The sequence below is a fragment of the Patagioenas fasciata genome, chromosome Z (assembly GCF_037038585.1).
Source record: "Patagioenas fasciata isolate bPatFas1 chromosome Z, bPatFas1.hap1, whole genome shotgun sequence".
Classification (NCBI taxonomy): Eukaryota; Metazoa; Chordata; class Aves; order Columbiformes; family Columbidae; genus Patagioenas; species Patagioenas fasciata.
Genome location: NC_092560.1, coordinates 50,453,188 through 50,469,233, shown reverse-complemented (window position 1 = coordinate 50,469,233; position 16,046 = coordinate 50,453,188). Strand labels below are relative to the sequence as shown.

Sequence of the window (16,046 nt, the reverse complement as noted above, 5' to 3'; positions counted from 1 at the left end):
CTAAAGCACTGACGCTGGATATTCACAAAAATATGTGGAAAATGGTACAAAGCTGTAAGACAGTTTAAATATGTGAAATGTTACAAGGATTCAGTAATGCTGCCTCTGTTTGTGGCTCTTCTCTGGAGGTTTGTTCACAGTTGTTGCTCAAGACAGGATATGAGGATAGATGTTTTTATGGTCATGATGGCCAGTATGTCCATTCCAATGTTCTGATGGTGTTGATAGTTTTGGACATGTGCCTTGGTCTGCCATTCAGTAAAAGAGTTACTGCTGGAGGCTTGTATACAGACTGAATTAAGAAATTTAATGTTATGACACCAGCTCTTTGCTGGGGTCAGGTCAATAAAATAATAAAGGAAAAGTTGAGATAACCATATGTCACCTTGGTGGCATGATTTTTTTCACAGACTTTCCACACAGCAGAATGATTTGTGACTTCCCACAGTTGCTTCACAGTGCTAATTTCAAGCCCAAGAATCAAAAAACTGCAGGTGTCAATTAAGACCTGAGAGACCGAGCCTACTTGTAGCCTTTTGGTGGTCCTGGTAAGTGGTGTTGAGTATGTGGCATCAGGCTATGTGATCCATTTCAGCTGCACTCATTAAATGGAAACAGGTGCTGCTTACGTTTGTGTCTTCTGAACGAGAAAATTTCAGGTTGGCATTAGGAACAGATTGTATTAAGAGAGATTAAGAAAATCTATAAGATTTGTGTTCGGGTGAACGGCATTGAAGGATAGATTTGTGTTATATAGGATAATGTCTCTAATTACTTCTTCGTAGTTCATTAATATTCAGTATGTATAAGAACTGATCTAGACGTAAAGAAAAATGGAAAAGTGGCTAAATAATTTTTATTTTTATGATTATGTAGAAAAGAAATGTGGGTTAATTATCAGAGATCTCTTTATAGGCCACACATGGGCGAGCAGGACTGGCAGGGAAAGAAAGCACTGTAGGTAGAGTTATTTTCATTCTGATCCTTTCAGTGATCATGACTTGGTACTAACCACTAAATATATTGTCTAGTTAGTTCAAAACAGAAAAAAAAATATATTACATACAGGGGCTTGAATAGGTGTAATATTAATTCCCTGCTCTGTATTTTTAGTGGAAATACTAAGGAGTGATCAGTTTTATTATTTTTCTTAATAATAAAGGTTCATGCTCAAGGGAATGCTCTACTAGAGATTTATCTGATAATTTTCCCTCTCTTACAAATGAAGATATCTTAATGGTTTTTTTTCTCCAGGGGTTTGCTCTTACGGCTTAGCTTTAGCTTGCATTTGTGGAGGCTTAAGGGAGATGTCATGATTTTCAGAACTGCTGAAAAATCAAGACCTCCTGGAGCAGTTGTTGGCATGGGAAGGTGCAGGATGTTTTCAAAGGGCAGGCCGTGGATCTGTTCTTTTCACTTACAAGAACAGGCAGCACAGATCTTTTCTATCCCCATGGACCATTGGCATCAGGTGGGGAATCAGCCCATCTGGTGCAGCCACCCTAGCCCGCTCTGCCCCTTGGCTGGGCCTGCTGGGTTGGGTTGGGTTGGGTTGGGCTGGGCTGAGCTCTGACCAAGGGCCAGGACAAGCTCACCTCTGTCTGTGAGAAGTGATACTTGAAAAGCTCGTTTTTGTTGGTGGTTTGGATTCCTTAACTTGAGTCTGACAAGTGGCAATAAAATACGTCACTGAGTCTTGTAACTCTCATAGGAGAGCGCTGTTTTCTTGGAGTCTGGAAATATGAAGGGACACGGTGTTGCCAAGCTCCACGGATCGAGTCTTCAAAATTATGAAACAGAGAAGCTTGCAATGTGTACTGAGGGACCAAAGAGTTCTCTTGCTCCTGGACATTCATTTAATATCATGATTCCAGAAGCCAGAGCATCAAAGAAAATAACTAATGTTATATAGTCTTGTCATAAAAATTATACAAATTAGCAACACTGGCACACAGGAAAATTTTTTTTAAAAGTATAAATAGACATTGCATTAGCTGGCAAGTGATCTTCTGGTGATTCTTAAGTTGTCTTCAAAAAGGAGTATGTTTTTGTGAGCTACTACTTAACACAAAAGGTGACCTGATGAATAAAGCAATAAAGAGTTTATAAGTTTTGGTGTTACCGTTCATTCATTGTCTGGTGTGTCAGAAAAAACGAGACATTCCCTGTGAGCAGACAGCACGGGAAACTAATGGTGCGCCTTCAGATGCCAAGCCTATTTAGTGATGGGTTTCTTGCAAATCAGTCTTTGGATTTAAGTCATGTTTTAAACAGATTTATTCATAGACTATGGTACTGGAAAGCAAGGTCAGTGTAGAGTCCATACTGTAGCTATTAAAGCAGATGGTTGAAAAATGCAAGCAATCTGCATCTGCTTTGCGTATTTAAATGCAAAATAAAAAAAAAAGAGACAAAACATCTCAAGTTCTGTGGGTCTTTTAGACAGCAAATGTGTATTTCTGAGAGGAAACTCAGAATAACTTTAAAAATTCAGAAGCGCTAGTGCAGCATGAGAGAGAAATTGGGAAGAATGTTGGGCAATAGTTTTTTAGAACTCGTGAAGAATATGAAGAGCAGTGATATTGCAGTTTGATTCTTGAACTTTATACAAGAAATTTAGGCTGTCATGAAAAGTCAGACTGTCACTGGGAAAAGAAGTATAATCTGCATTTTTTTTTCCTTTTTTTTTTTACAGAGGAGAATTTTCAAAACTTGTCTCTGACTGTCAATCCTGTTGCATTTTAAAGTAGGTACCAAAGCTACTGTAGCAGGGCTGACAAAAAAAAAAAAAAAAATAGAAAAAGTGAGGGTCGCTCTGAATATGCTGAGAGGGTAGTTCCACAGTTACTAGCATATCTAGCAATGACCCTATTTAAAAAAAATAAAAACCAAACTTACAAAGAACTGGGAATTCATTCGGCAGATTTGCTGCAAGGACATTCACTCTCTGGTGCATGGATTTGCAGCAGCTCTGTGCCAGCTCCAGCTAGGTGCTCTTGTAGAGCAAACTGACAAGGAATGGCTTTCTTAACCCCTTGTATGTAGGCACTGGAGGAGCATCACATCATGGCTCAGTGTGCAGAGGTTTACCAATTGGCACTTGGTGATCTGTGCAGAAGCAGCCCTGTGGCTTTGTCAGCACAGCGCTCTGCCAGGGTGAATAAACTGCTTTTTATGGTCCTGTGACAAACTCACTCCTTTGATGTAGGCTCACTGTTTTATCAATATATATGAAGCTTGCACATAGTAATACTGTTCCTATGGAATATTGCAGGAAATAAACTCATTTACTTGAGTATTTCTGTATAGAAAGAGAAAAAGAGTATAAAAATTATACACACAATATTTTCTGGTGATGTTCGCAAATGAATCCGTCTTACGGATGTTAAAGCTATTAAGATTTTGCACCCACTTTCAAAAACAGGATATAACATCTAGGTAAGATAGATATGTTAAATTGATGCTAAATGGTATCTGTCTTCCTTACAGAAAGACCGAATATTTGATAATTGCTTGTCATGAAAAAAACTCTCCTCCTTCTGCTCAGGTAGAAAACATATTTGCAGCCAACCCTTGTAGTGTGTGAACACTTCTGAAATAAAGTCAGTTAGTGGGAATGAATTTCTTACTGGAATTCACAGTGGTTGGAAGGTATTATTCAACCCAGTCTCACATAGCTAATTTGCAGCTCTTTGAAACTCCTTGCTTTGGAGAAGTAACAATACTGTAATTTTCAGGGTTTGAAAGGAGGGGGGGAAACTATAGACCCTGACTGCAGACTCTATGGAAGAAAAGTTCCCATTGCCTTTAATAGCTTCTCATATCCCTGTGAGCTGCAGAAACCTGCTGTTATCCCACACGTGGCACGATGAGCCTTCAGAGCAGCTCTCGGTTACGAAAGCCTGGCTTGGGGACGTGCTGGGGAGAGGTGTGTGAAAACCGTGTCACGGCCAGGGGCTGGCCGTACTATTCCTGGAAATCAGCAGGATGCAAAGGCACATTGTTCGCGGCTTCTCTCCCTTCTTTATTTCTTGTGCAGTGGTGTTTTGGGAAGCGATAGTTAAGGACACAACCTGGCAGCCCTGTGCCAACATCAGACAACTGCATTTCTGAAAAAGTCTTGTTGCAGCTTAGCTGTAGAGATCTGTGTCCAGTTTACCCTTGGAACCAGGATGGCAGCACTGAAAGGGTCTGAATGAAAAAATAACTTCTCCTATGAACTGGCCAAAAAAGTGCTGTTCAGGCTTGTGGTTCAAAAGCAGAAATAGTTCTTTATCATGAAACAAGAAGGGATAAGGAAATATTTATTAGTTTTGTGTTTGTTTTTTGTTGTTTTTTTTTTTTCAACTCCCTTTCCTTTTAGAACACAGGTTTTAGTTTTGTTACTCGTTGCACATAAAACTTACTAAACTGCCAGATTTAATCTGAATGCTGATTACAATAGACCTCAGCATTTTTGCATGCCTTTTGGAGCACAAAACACCTGTGCTCCACATGGCTGAATTCTCCACTGATACCACCGGAGCCATCTTCTCCAGGGTAAACAGAGACTCCAGACATGGCTGGCTGGAAACGGTGGGAAGAGTTTCCTCATATCAGGCAGTTGTTTGCACTAGCTTTATCCTTATCAGAGAATTCAACAGCAGTTACTTGAGAAAAGGTACTTTTATTTTATTTGTTCAGTGAGCTCTTGTAGTTTGTAGTCAGAAAACATCTCAAAAAGTTTTTGTCTGAAAGGAGCAAGGGACACAAACACCTTGTGTGTACAGATGTCATATGGGCAGCCGGAAAGGAATTACGGGAATTTGGAAACCACTGCTGACAGGATTGAGGTGGGAGGTGGATCCATGTGTGAAGGAACAGCCTGATGCATGTTGAAGTCCTACAGTCTTACTGCCTCAGCTAAATTTTTAACTAACAGGAACAAGAGAGGTGAAATATCCTGTGCTCTTACTTGAAATGCCTTTGCTGTTTTCATTGTTTCCTGTAGCAATGCACAGGATATCCAGCGGATTAGCCACAGCAAGCTATGTGATCTTCACAACATCTACAGGAACCTTCTTGAACATAATGTCGTGCTGAATCTGCAGAAGAAACTTTTACAGCTTACAAGTAATTGCAAATTATGGTAGAAACTGTGCACAGCTGAGGGTGACAAAGATCTGGTCAGGATAAAATCTTACCATTTTTTTTACCAACTAAACCTTTTCAGGTCTCTTATTTTCTCTTTATCTACCCATATCTTCTTTTCTCTATATTACCATGTCCTTGTTCTCCAGGACATAGATAGGTGAGACTCATTATGTGCATTGATCGCTGTATGAGTGTTTTAATTCTGAAGTGGCCCTACCTCAGCTTAACTATGCATGATTTGGAAGACATGTATGTTTTAAGTACCAGCTTCAAATTAATGTCTTTCCTCAGTTGTCTTGACTTTCCTCAGGATCCCAGAATGGACAAGCTCCTAATCTTTACTGCAGTTCAACCAATTCCTTCCTTCCTCTGAAGGATTAGTATTTCAAGCCTTTCTCCTTTCTTCTTTGTAGTTGCAGCTGCCTTTCTGTGCACATCTTGATTGCAGTGGTGCCTGCTCCTCCATATTGTTCTTACTTTTGCTTAGTTTCTGACTCTTTACGTCTTGTTTGTTTGCCTTTGTCTTCCAGTACCTGACAACATCTCAGGAGGTCTGATCTTCAGGCTCTTTGATGCCTTGTACCATCAATCTTTGAGGACAACCTGAATAATCTGAGATTTAGGAGATCCCTGAGAAGCAAACAACGTCGTATTTGCTGATCCCCATTATATTAATAAACATAGTTTCTTTGTAAACAGTGAGCCTGGCATAGAGAAGAAGCATTATTTATGTAAATGTGAGGAAAATGGGGATGGAGTTCAGGATTTGAGCTGGAGTTCCAGTTGCAGCTGGTTCTTAATTTTTCCCCAGACCAAAGCAACTACTGCTAACTCAACCAAAAAAATTAGTGTTGTATTGAAGGAAAAGACTTGCATTCATTTTTCTGCATCATTAAAAATACTTTGACCAATAAATAACATGCTAATATGAGCAAAATTGTTGCTAGCAGAGCTGTGGTAGTAGTTAAATCATTTTTAATAAAGCCTGTTCTTGCAGCAACAGAAAGCGTTAGCTACGGTGTGTGCTTGGGAATGAGTGTCAGAGGAACCCGTCATCTGCAGGTCTGTCTACATGATTAGCTGCAAAACTTGTGACTTTTAAAGCTTTTATTTAGGTTACTAACCTCTATGTACAAAATAGGCAAAAATATCCAGCAGTGCATCTCCATCTTAAAAGAATGGGTGCTTTCCTGTTCTTCATCTTAATAAAAAATGGGTGCTTTCCTGTTGGCGTCAGAGCGAGTGTGAGTCTCCCAGCAAGAGAGAAATACTTGCTCTTGTGAGGTCAGTGGAAAAACTCTCACTAACTCTGGTTTTGTTCCAGGTTCTTGCCAGACTGCTCTGAAGACGTGTGGATTTATCCGGGGTTGAAACAGCTGGGGTGCCCTTCACTGCTCCCTGCCAGAGTGGCCTGTGCTCTCAGCCCTCGGCTCTGGCAGCAGTCAGAGCTGCCTCTGTTGCAGATCCATCTCCTCTCGCTCGCATCCACATCAATGCTGCTTTCTCTCCTCTGCTGAAAGCTGGAATTCAGAAGTACTAGTGCACACATGGGCTGTGCGTGTCTCAAGAGCAGTATGTACCGCTTCCCAGTTTGGAAAGCCTGTAGTAGCTAAACATTTTTAAATTAACCCCGGTGCATACATAGCTTTCCGTTTCTTCTGTTTGTTTTAACGATGGGCAAAGGTGAAAGTAGGCATGGAGGTAGTCCTTTGCTTGAAAATAAATTCTCCAAAGGGAAAGAGAAATGGAGAATGAGAAAAGTGGGAGGAGTCACATCACCTTTCATGCCCCAGGTTCAGCTTGCAAGTGGATCCCAGAAGCGATCCAGCTGGAATCTCTAGTGACTCGGGCTGCTTCAGTACATTAACAAGGGGTGTACACAAGATACAATTGCTCAGGTCTGGCCAGAAAAAAAATAACAAGCACACCCTCTGGTACTCTTTAAAGATGCACCAGGTGCAGCTGGCACCTACTCAAACCTGTCATCACTTCACAGTTTTTGCTAAAAGGTGAAGGCCTATGCTTTTCCTCTTGTTTCATCTGCATAACTTTTTATAAACTTCTAGTAAATAAAAATGCCACTTAGGTTCCAAGAGGTCTCTGATCACAATGCTGGGTCTTATGGAAGTTCAGGTTTATTAGCTTGTTTTAACATGTTGATTATTCATCTCAAACAGAGTCAACAAACATGAGTGCAGAAAGTCTTGAGAAGGGAGCTTTGTAACTGGATAACTAAACTTTTTAAGATGCAAAGAATTAAGTTCAAAACTGTTGGGGGGGGGGGAAATGAAATTAAGATATTCTGAAAATTCATGGATATGAGAAATGCCATGACCTTCCTGTTTGCAATCCTTAAAAAAAAAAAAAAAGAAAATTCTTAATCATTTGTAAGGGACGCTTTCCAGTTCATTAGGCAAAGAAAAAAGTAGCAAAGAAATTGGAGTGTGAGGGCTATATGCAATGTGCATTATATTTATTATTTATTATTTCAAGGGAAAAGGCCTTCAAAGCTGACTTAGTAATACACCGTATTATTAATCACTACAAAGGCTGAAAATGTACGCTTTCGAACCATGGAGGTTAGGTATCCATTGAATTATTGTAAAAAGCATGTTCTACCTCACTTCATTACCACAGCAGAGGAGGTCAGGAATTACACCACCAAAGCCAATACCACTGTTGGGTATGAATCAATCTGGTGGCAGTTAGGTAAGAATCTTTTATTTCAGTGAGTACCTAATGTGGAATTTTCCTGTAGAGCAGAATTTAAACAGTGAGAGTTCCTGCATAGTTTTCGGTATTGCTAGTGTGGTGTTCTTTGCTGGGACTAGCAGGATGCATATTTTTCAGTATATTGAACCTTCAAGTACTTTGTTTTGTTCCGCTGAAAGGAGCACCATGTTGGTAAACAAATGTTTGTGAAGGCTGAGGTTGTTCTCAGAGTCTCTGTGCCCGCAGAAGTGCTTTCTGCAGTCCGCTAGCATTGCGTCTGCTGCACGTTTCTGAATGCTCTTTTTGTGATTGAAGGGATTTTATTAAATCTGGCAGAGTGAAATAACTCACTGAAATCAGAGTGCACTAATTTAGTAATGGGGGTTACAGAAAGCAAAAAAACATGTGAACAAGGGCATGATGCAGCTACACAGGAGAATTCCCATGTGGGTAAATCCATCTTCTTTAAGGCTTACAGAACTTAGAGCTTTTTCCTGTCCTAGATATCCAGCCGCCTGTAAGATAGCAGCAAGTGTGCTAGAATTCCTACAGTGTTTGAACCTGTAATGATAATAACGTGTTAAGTACTGGTAGGCAAAAGTTATATGGGTGGACTATCATCATCTGTACATAATCATTAACCCCTTCCTATGTCTGTGGCAATCTTTTTAGCAGTTACTTCAACTATATTTTTAGTATGGCGTCTTGTATGATTTATTCATTCAGAACATCATGGTTTTCAAATTAAATCTCTCTGCAGTTGTTCTTTTTCTTCTCAAAATGGACACCTTGTTTTAATAAGACAGATAGAAGGACTGCATTGTCTAGTTTCACTTCCAACAAGTTCAAGATTTTTAGACTAAGCTAATCCCAATTAATGAGTAATTTGCTTCAGCAAGGTCAGCACGTAATTCAAGCTCTCCTTTACTGCTGGGTTTTTTCTCACTGCACCCTACACCTGCTTCCCACCCCCAAATCTCTGCAAGTGTTCACAGGGATATTCGGCCCTCAGCCCATATGGCACAAAACCAATTGTCGACCTTCAAACACTATGCAATCTTTTAGAGAGCTCTATAAAGAGCCTTTTCAGCAGGGATGAGAGAACTGATTTTTTTGTTACTGTCAGTATAGCTTGTTTTAATTCCCATAGTTTACACTAAAAATTCTGACACTGACCCAACTTTGCTAGTTGAAATTTATTTGCAAAGAGTTTTTGGCATCGATTTAGAGACAGAGCAATAAACTATAGCCCAAGGGTTAAGAGAGATTAAAATTAAGCAGGGAAAAGGGAGAATTTTGCCAACTAGGAAAAGGGGGAATTTCCAGGGAACAATAACATTACCATACACTTACCTAGCATCCTTTATTTGATTATTTTAAAGCTCATTATGAGAATTAATGGAGCCTCATAATGTCCTTGTGAGGCAGGTACTGCATTACGATACTGATTTGCAGATGAATAAACAAAGACTTGTGCAATCTTGGGACTCTCAGCAAAGTCATAAATATTCTCAAGAGGAAATTGGAAGAAGTAGCAAAAGATGAGCTAACGTAGCATGGGCTGGTATCTACCAATGAACCACCCATGCAGTGTTCAGTCTTAATTCAGTATGGCTGCCTGTCATTCCTCTCCTGGAGAAAACTGGCTTTGAATGTTAAGAAGAGGATGCTGAAGATTCCTCCACCCTAACAAAAAAAAAAAAAAAAAAAAGAATAAGTTTCGAGACCTGGTAGTTCAGTGGGCTCCTCACCTGCCGCTGAACAGCCACGCCAGTCCTGCTCTGCCTTTCTCTCCTGACACTTGGTTTTCTGGTTCCTTCAGTGCAATACAATTGAGTTAGTAGTGGCCTGTCTCTGCTAACACTGGGTTTGACTCAGCAGTCTAAAGGGAATTTCCGACTTCAGTATTTGGCTATGATTTATTCTTAGGGGAGAAAAGATTTGGAACCGGGAAAATTCATACATTTCCCAACTTTTAAAAAATAAGCTGAAAGACCACCAGTGGGTGACAGGTTTGTATCTCCTGTGTTTGCTCCTACTGGAGAGCACAACTAGTGAGAGGAAAATGCTCCACTTACATCTCATCATGAAGAGTAGGCTTGACTTGCACTGTGACTAAGTGCCTGATCCCTGCATGCCAAAATACATACCTCCTAATTGACATGAAAGCAGCTTCTGACTTGGTATTTAGGATGTAACACAGCTCCTAGCACAGGCTTGGTTTCCAGAATAAAGTACATTCTTTTCTACCATGCATGTTAATGCATTGTCCTTCTTCCTTCTCCTAATAGCCCGTGAGATTTGAACTTGGAGTCAGCAAAGTAGAGGCTTTGTGAAGCACAAAAGAACACCAGGTTTTTATCACATCATGCCTGTATAAAGAGCTGTTCAACCATTCAGTTGCTGCTTGTATTGTGCAGCTGTTATTCTGCTGCTGAGAACATCTTGCTGTCGACACTGAGTAGTACCTGCAGGAAACCCTGGCACACTGAGCCTTTTAGGAGGAGCTGGGCTTGGGCATTTGCCAGATCCCTACATGCAGAGCCAAGATATTTTCTCCCCCCATGCCTTTGCCATTCCAAAATCCTTGTTATTATTCTTACTTATTTAGGAAGAACATTTTTTCTGCCTGCCAGCATCTGTTCCAGGGTTTTTGACAATGATGTCTTCCTGACCTGATGAAGGTCCATGTTTCTCGTCTTCCAAACCCACTTTTCCGGAGCTGACAGTGAGGCTGTGATGGGCGATGGCAGCACTGAGCTGGCTGTGTTTTTAGTGGGGGCATGCGGTTTTCTTGCACAACGGCTCTTTCTTTGCTGAACTGATGGTCAGTATCTGGTCAGCCTCATCTATTTAAAGTCAGCCAAGCAGGAATCCCAGTGCTGGTGGAGAGGGTGCTTTGTTTGCTTACCAGTTAACAGAAACTTCAACTGTTTCCAATTAAGAACAAACAACTGTGTGAGGACAGAGTGAAGGAAGTGTCTGAAACCCACAGAGGAGAGAGGGGTCAGAGATAAGCTCAGGCTCATTCAGCCTCCAGGGCTAAATTTGGGTCTGTGAAACTGGGGATACAATTCCCACTGTAGTTCAGGGCTGAAATTCTTCTGACCAATTAATGCAAATGGCTATATTTTTAGCCTGGCATCCTAAAGAAAAAAGACTTGTGTGATCATACTGTCTGTGTATACGCATTTGCCAGCTTCCAGTGATTTTTGAGTTTTTGAATTGACTTAGCCCAGACTGCATGACAGTGGTTTTGCATGGTCCCTCCTGAAACACCATGCAAGCAGGTGAAAGCGTGTGGCTTCAGAGAGGCGAAGGGCATGTGGGCAACTCTGTCCTTTTAAAGACATCAGCATCAGGACACAAATTCCTAACGACCAAGGCTTCTCTGGTGCTGGTGCTTCGTTAGTAGTAACATTTCCATATAAATAAACAGAACGTTCCTGCTGTAGGGTTGTGTGAGGCTGGTTTTAGTATATTGCATTTCACAGTGCCCAACACATCATATAACATAAACTGGCAGACTAGCTAGTGCAGAATATGAATTTCCTAAGTCCTGACTTGCTGGCTACTCTCCCATTTGCTTTATTAAATTAAATGGCAATTTTGTCTGCCTATGCTTTTTCAGGATCCAGACGCACACTTTGTGTATTTTTAACAGTTGGAAAGTGTAACAGTACATAACTCCTGATCTTTGCCATATGGGTTACCAACCTTGTGCACCTTGCATGGGAAATATAACCCTATTAAAATATTACAGTATTAGAAAAAACATGCATGGAAAAATGCGTGGAAATCAGTGACTGTATGCAAAGAACAGCAATGTGTTGGATAACAGCATGGCTGGCTGGTAAGTGATATAACGATGTAAAACATCTATTGTATGTGCTCAGCACTTAAATGTTCTCAAATATTTGCGATTTGTTTGTTAATTTTTTAGTTGTTTTTGAGAGGAAAAATGCTGGAGGTATTTCTGACTGGATCCTTTAAATCCAGTGGGAATCTTTACACTGACTGAGAGCTGAACTGATCCCTCATTTTAAAAATTAGCCTAGTCTTTCTTTCACTTCGAAGTGGTGTAGCAAACATTTAAAACCCTTGAAAGTACAATTTCAGGCTGTAAAATGGAGCATTGTAGATCCCCTTCTCATGTGGAATTGATTTGATATCTGGGACTGCCAAATTCCAGTCCGATACAAATTGTAACAGCTGAGTTACGATTTTTAAATCAACCCTGAAGATGAGGGATTTATGATGGTTTCATGGGAAGGACGTTTATTTTTGCAGCTGTATGAAAATAGAGGTCTATTCCGCTTAGATTTATCTACCCAACTCCCATGAGACAAGTTAGGTACATGTTGTATTGGGCTTTCTGTATATATCCTTGCTCCCTCTTATTTCTTGCAGGTTCACTTCCCTCTGACTGCTTCTGTCCCAGTCCTGTCCTTCCCGTCTTGCTCTTCTTCCATTCTACCTTGAGGCTTAGAGGTCTTTTCCGCTCCTTGTGGGCCATTTGTCAGTCTCCTCTGATGCATCCACTGACTGAGGTGTACGATGGTGCTCTGCAGGAGGACATTTTCCTGTGCTTTTATAACAAGTCCCTGTGCTGCAGGCAACAGGCACAATGACTGTATAAATCACGCCACACATGGATGCACACAGGGAGCTTGGCCCAGACTCCAAATCCTTCATCTCTGAAACATACAGACAATTCTCATACACAGGCAAAATTCCCTTGGATCAGTAAGTCTCCAGGTTTTTCTACTCTGGATCTCACAAGAGTGGTATTGTTGTTTGGTGGACCACCTGCCTTCCCACTCATGATCTAAAAGTGACCTTCCCTTTCATTTATGATTAAAATGCATCTCTGAGAAAACCACAGTGTTTACTGACAGTTAGATGGCTTGTGACAGAGAGGTGCTGGCAGAAGTAGTGACCCATGGGACATAAACTGTTAAGCTGCATTTGGATGTAGCCATAGCATTGGGACCTGGAGTCTTCCTGTGAACCAGCTGCTGGGAAGGTAGCATCTTTTCCTTCTTTAACACATCAGTTGATATACAGAAAATTTCCCTCTGTCCTTCCCTCTCCTTGAATTATTTCTGTAAGATTAAAAAGTTGATGAGTTAATAAAGGAAAAAAATAACACGCACCCATGAGAGCCAGTTTCCAAGCACAGACTCCATATGAAAATGAGTATGATACACAATGGTAGCTTTAATGATGTGTTTTCTTACTCTTTCAGTTCCTTCCATCCAGCTGATGTCCTATTCTTATTTCTGTTTTCTTATGAATCTCCTCTGAGTCTTTTTCCTTTCTTGTCCCTTTGCCCGTAATTGTGTTCCTTCACTTTTGAAGATGCTTTTACACATATCTGCATCTGTCCTTCTGCCTCAGTCTTTTTATAGCTGTACTCATTTTGAAATGTGCTTTTATCTTTGTATTTTTTGCTCCATCTCCCACTCACCAATCGTTTGTCTCCCTCCATGCCCAGATGCCATGACAGCTCTCCCTCTCTAGTCTGCTTCACCTGTCTGGGCCTCCAGCTTCTCAGTTTTCAGAGTCTTTGTTCTCTGCTTCCCAGTGCCTGTAATCAGGTCTGCTCCTTGTTTTCCCCACTTTAGCCTTGCTCTTCCCCATTTCTTTTCCAGGTTCTTCCATCCGCCATGTGTAAATATTACTGTACCTTCAGCCACTTCTGTTCTTTAGTGTGGGAAATCTATGTAGGAATCTGAGAGCAGGATTTCATCTCTAGTATAAGATACATTTTGGAGGCTGTGGTGGTGATTCATACCTCCTTCTCCTATTAGGCCCACTCCTCGTGTTTACTTAGGAGTCCTAGTAAATCACTGGCACTGGAGGACATTCGTTTTTCCCTTGATGGATGTTACTAGATCAGTATTGCCCTGAAAGCATCATAGTATGAGAACAGATTAAGACAGCAGCCACGTAGTAGTGGTATGTGGGTAGATGCAGCCAGCATCAGCCCGAAGGTTGTTGAAGCTTGTAACACTGCCTCATCTCTCTGCATCTTCACATATGCTGAGGTATATTCAGACCTCTTCTGTGTTGGCTTTCACAGTAGTTTCCACAAGGCCTAAAACATAGTCCATGTAGGAGCACTGCTTGAATTTAATCTCTCACTGTACCCACCACTTGATACTCTTCTAGCTTGTACAAATGCCTTAATACCTTCTTCTGCAACTGCTCCCCATAGTGAAGTCAATAGGATTTCTACATGCGAAATGAATGACAAACTCCACTACTTTAGAGTATAAACACTTCCCAGAAGTAGGGAGTGAATCTCTCTGTGCCTGTACAGTGCCAAGCACACAGCTGGTGCTCAATAAATAATATATGTATAGGCTTGGTAAGGAATGACTGTTCGTCTAGTGCAGCTGAGGTGAAACATCTTTTTGTAATGAGCGGCAATGCATGATCACTTTTACTGGTCTGTTTTATAATTTAGGCTTTAAATGATGAAAGTATATTAGCCAGCTAGTTGAGGGGAAGCTCATTTACACCACCTTCACACAACATGTGCCATGTTTTAAATGACAGGAAGGATAGCTAGTTCTCTACAGCCGAATGCATAGTGATTAAACTGTCTGGGCACCAGCAGTAGGCAGCCATCGAACAGATCATTATTAAGATGGCTATAATTACAGAGTCAAAGCAACCCCTTGCAGTGCACTGGTAATCTCCTTTGAAAACTGGGGGCACAAAGGCATATCTCCTTTATATGTTGAGGCACAAGCTGTGCAAAGTAGCTGCAGATTTTTATGTTACGTCAGTTGTGTTGTAAGCTGTTAACTGCCTCTGTCTGCTGTTTGGAAGCTGGCCTGTTTTTCTGACCGGGGGGTCTCAGATAAGTGCTGAGCAAAGGGCTGTTTGGGAAAAAAAAAAAAAAAAGTATAGCTATGACACCTCTACAAGAGCTCTCATGGTATTGCTTTAGTCATTAGCTGAGTGGATACTTGAGCTTAATCGGTATCAAAGGGACATACACAAAGTCATCTATTTCATTAAGCTAATTTGCATGACTCGGCTTACCAAGAATGAAATTTTCATGTATTGTCCATCTTGCTGTCAGCAAAATAAGGGGAGGGGGAGGAGTAAATGGTAAGCAATGCAAGACTGAGATGTGGTAGTGTTTATTCCTTTTTTCAGAGTACCTGCTAGTCTCTCAGGAGCCTTCATTGCTTTTGGATACCAAACATACAGACTAGTAAGATTTATAATGTTTATTTTTAGTAACCTCTACTTAGAAATGAAACTTACAGAGCTTTATTAAGTGCAAGATCTTCCAAGCAGTGTGTAGTTAGGCTTTTAGCTGCTGCCGTGGTTGAAGTGGAAGGTGTTGGTTTAGGAGAAGGTGAGAGGAGAATTAGAATGGTTAGCTAAAACAGACCTTCAGCCTTTTCTGGTTCCCAAGAGACATCAGTGGAGTGTTTTGTGTGTAGCTTCACACAGCACTGGAGTCCCAAGGGAATTGCTACTGCTGTTTATTTTGCACCAGATTGGGCTCTGGCTTTAACAGAAAGCTGTAAAGTGCTGAGAAGCTGTTCTTCTTCTGTTTTGTCCCTGGTGCTCATGACACTGTCCTCCTTCAGTAATTAATTTTTTGTCTGTCTTTCTCTCTTTCTTTTTCTCTCCTTCTCTCTTTCCTTCTTTCTTCACTGCTAGCCTTCCAAAAGAAAGGTAATATTTAATAAATTCCTTTCCATTACTGCTAGAATTGAAACTTAATGACTGTTGAGTGAAACCACATTCTTTTAGTTGTATCATCTGGTAACTGTTTGCATATTAAACTTTCAATTTGTCCAAGGTACTATGACCGAGGTTTGCTTTAAAGTGTGAATTTGTTGTGATGATTAGATTATTCTGGTTAAGACCAGCTGTTGGAGTCTAATAATTAAATGTAATTTAACTTGATTGATTAGACAGAATGAAGGAACACTTTCATAAGACAACTGAAAAAAACTGAGGCATCATTTCTCTTGTTACTGAACCAAGACTGAGTGGTGAATTCTGCAGTCTGCTCCCAGACCCTGCCCAGGGTCTTTCAAACATCGGTGTTTCTGAAATCTGCTGTTTAGGAAAAAGATTTGGTAACAACTCTTTAGTTATTTGGGTAACTTTTGCAAGTATTGCTAGAAAAAAATGTAGCTCTGACTGATCAGTTTGTAATGATGGAA

The 16,046-nt window shown here is 40.7% G+C and overlaps 1 protein-coding gene across 9 annotated transcripts in view; it reads left to right on the top strand.

Annotated features, from left to right (window-relative positions):
* Positions 1-16,046, top strand: part of SEMA6A (semaphorin 6A) — a 115,162-nt gene that overhangs the window by 20,409 nt on the left and 78,707 nt on the right. The window contains exon 2 of one of the 9 annotated variants that reach the window (XM_065860312.2): positions 6,458-6,705. The exons of 6 other annotated variants lie outside the window; for them this stretch is intronic. The gene's annotated coding sequence lies outside the window, so the exon portion shown is untranslated. Of the gene's footprint in view, positions 1-6,457; positions 6,706-6,747; positions 7,143-11,679; positions 11,699-16,046 lie in introns of those variants that run through there. 2 more of the 9 variants (XM_065860316.2, XM_071802123.1) reach the window with 2 other exon arrangements.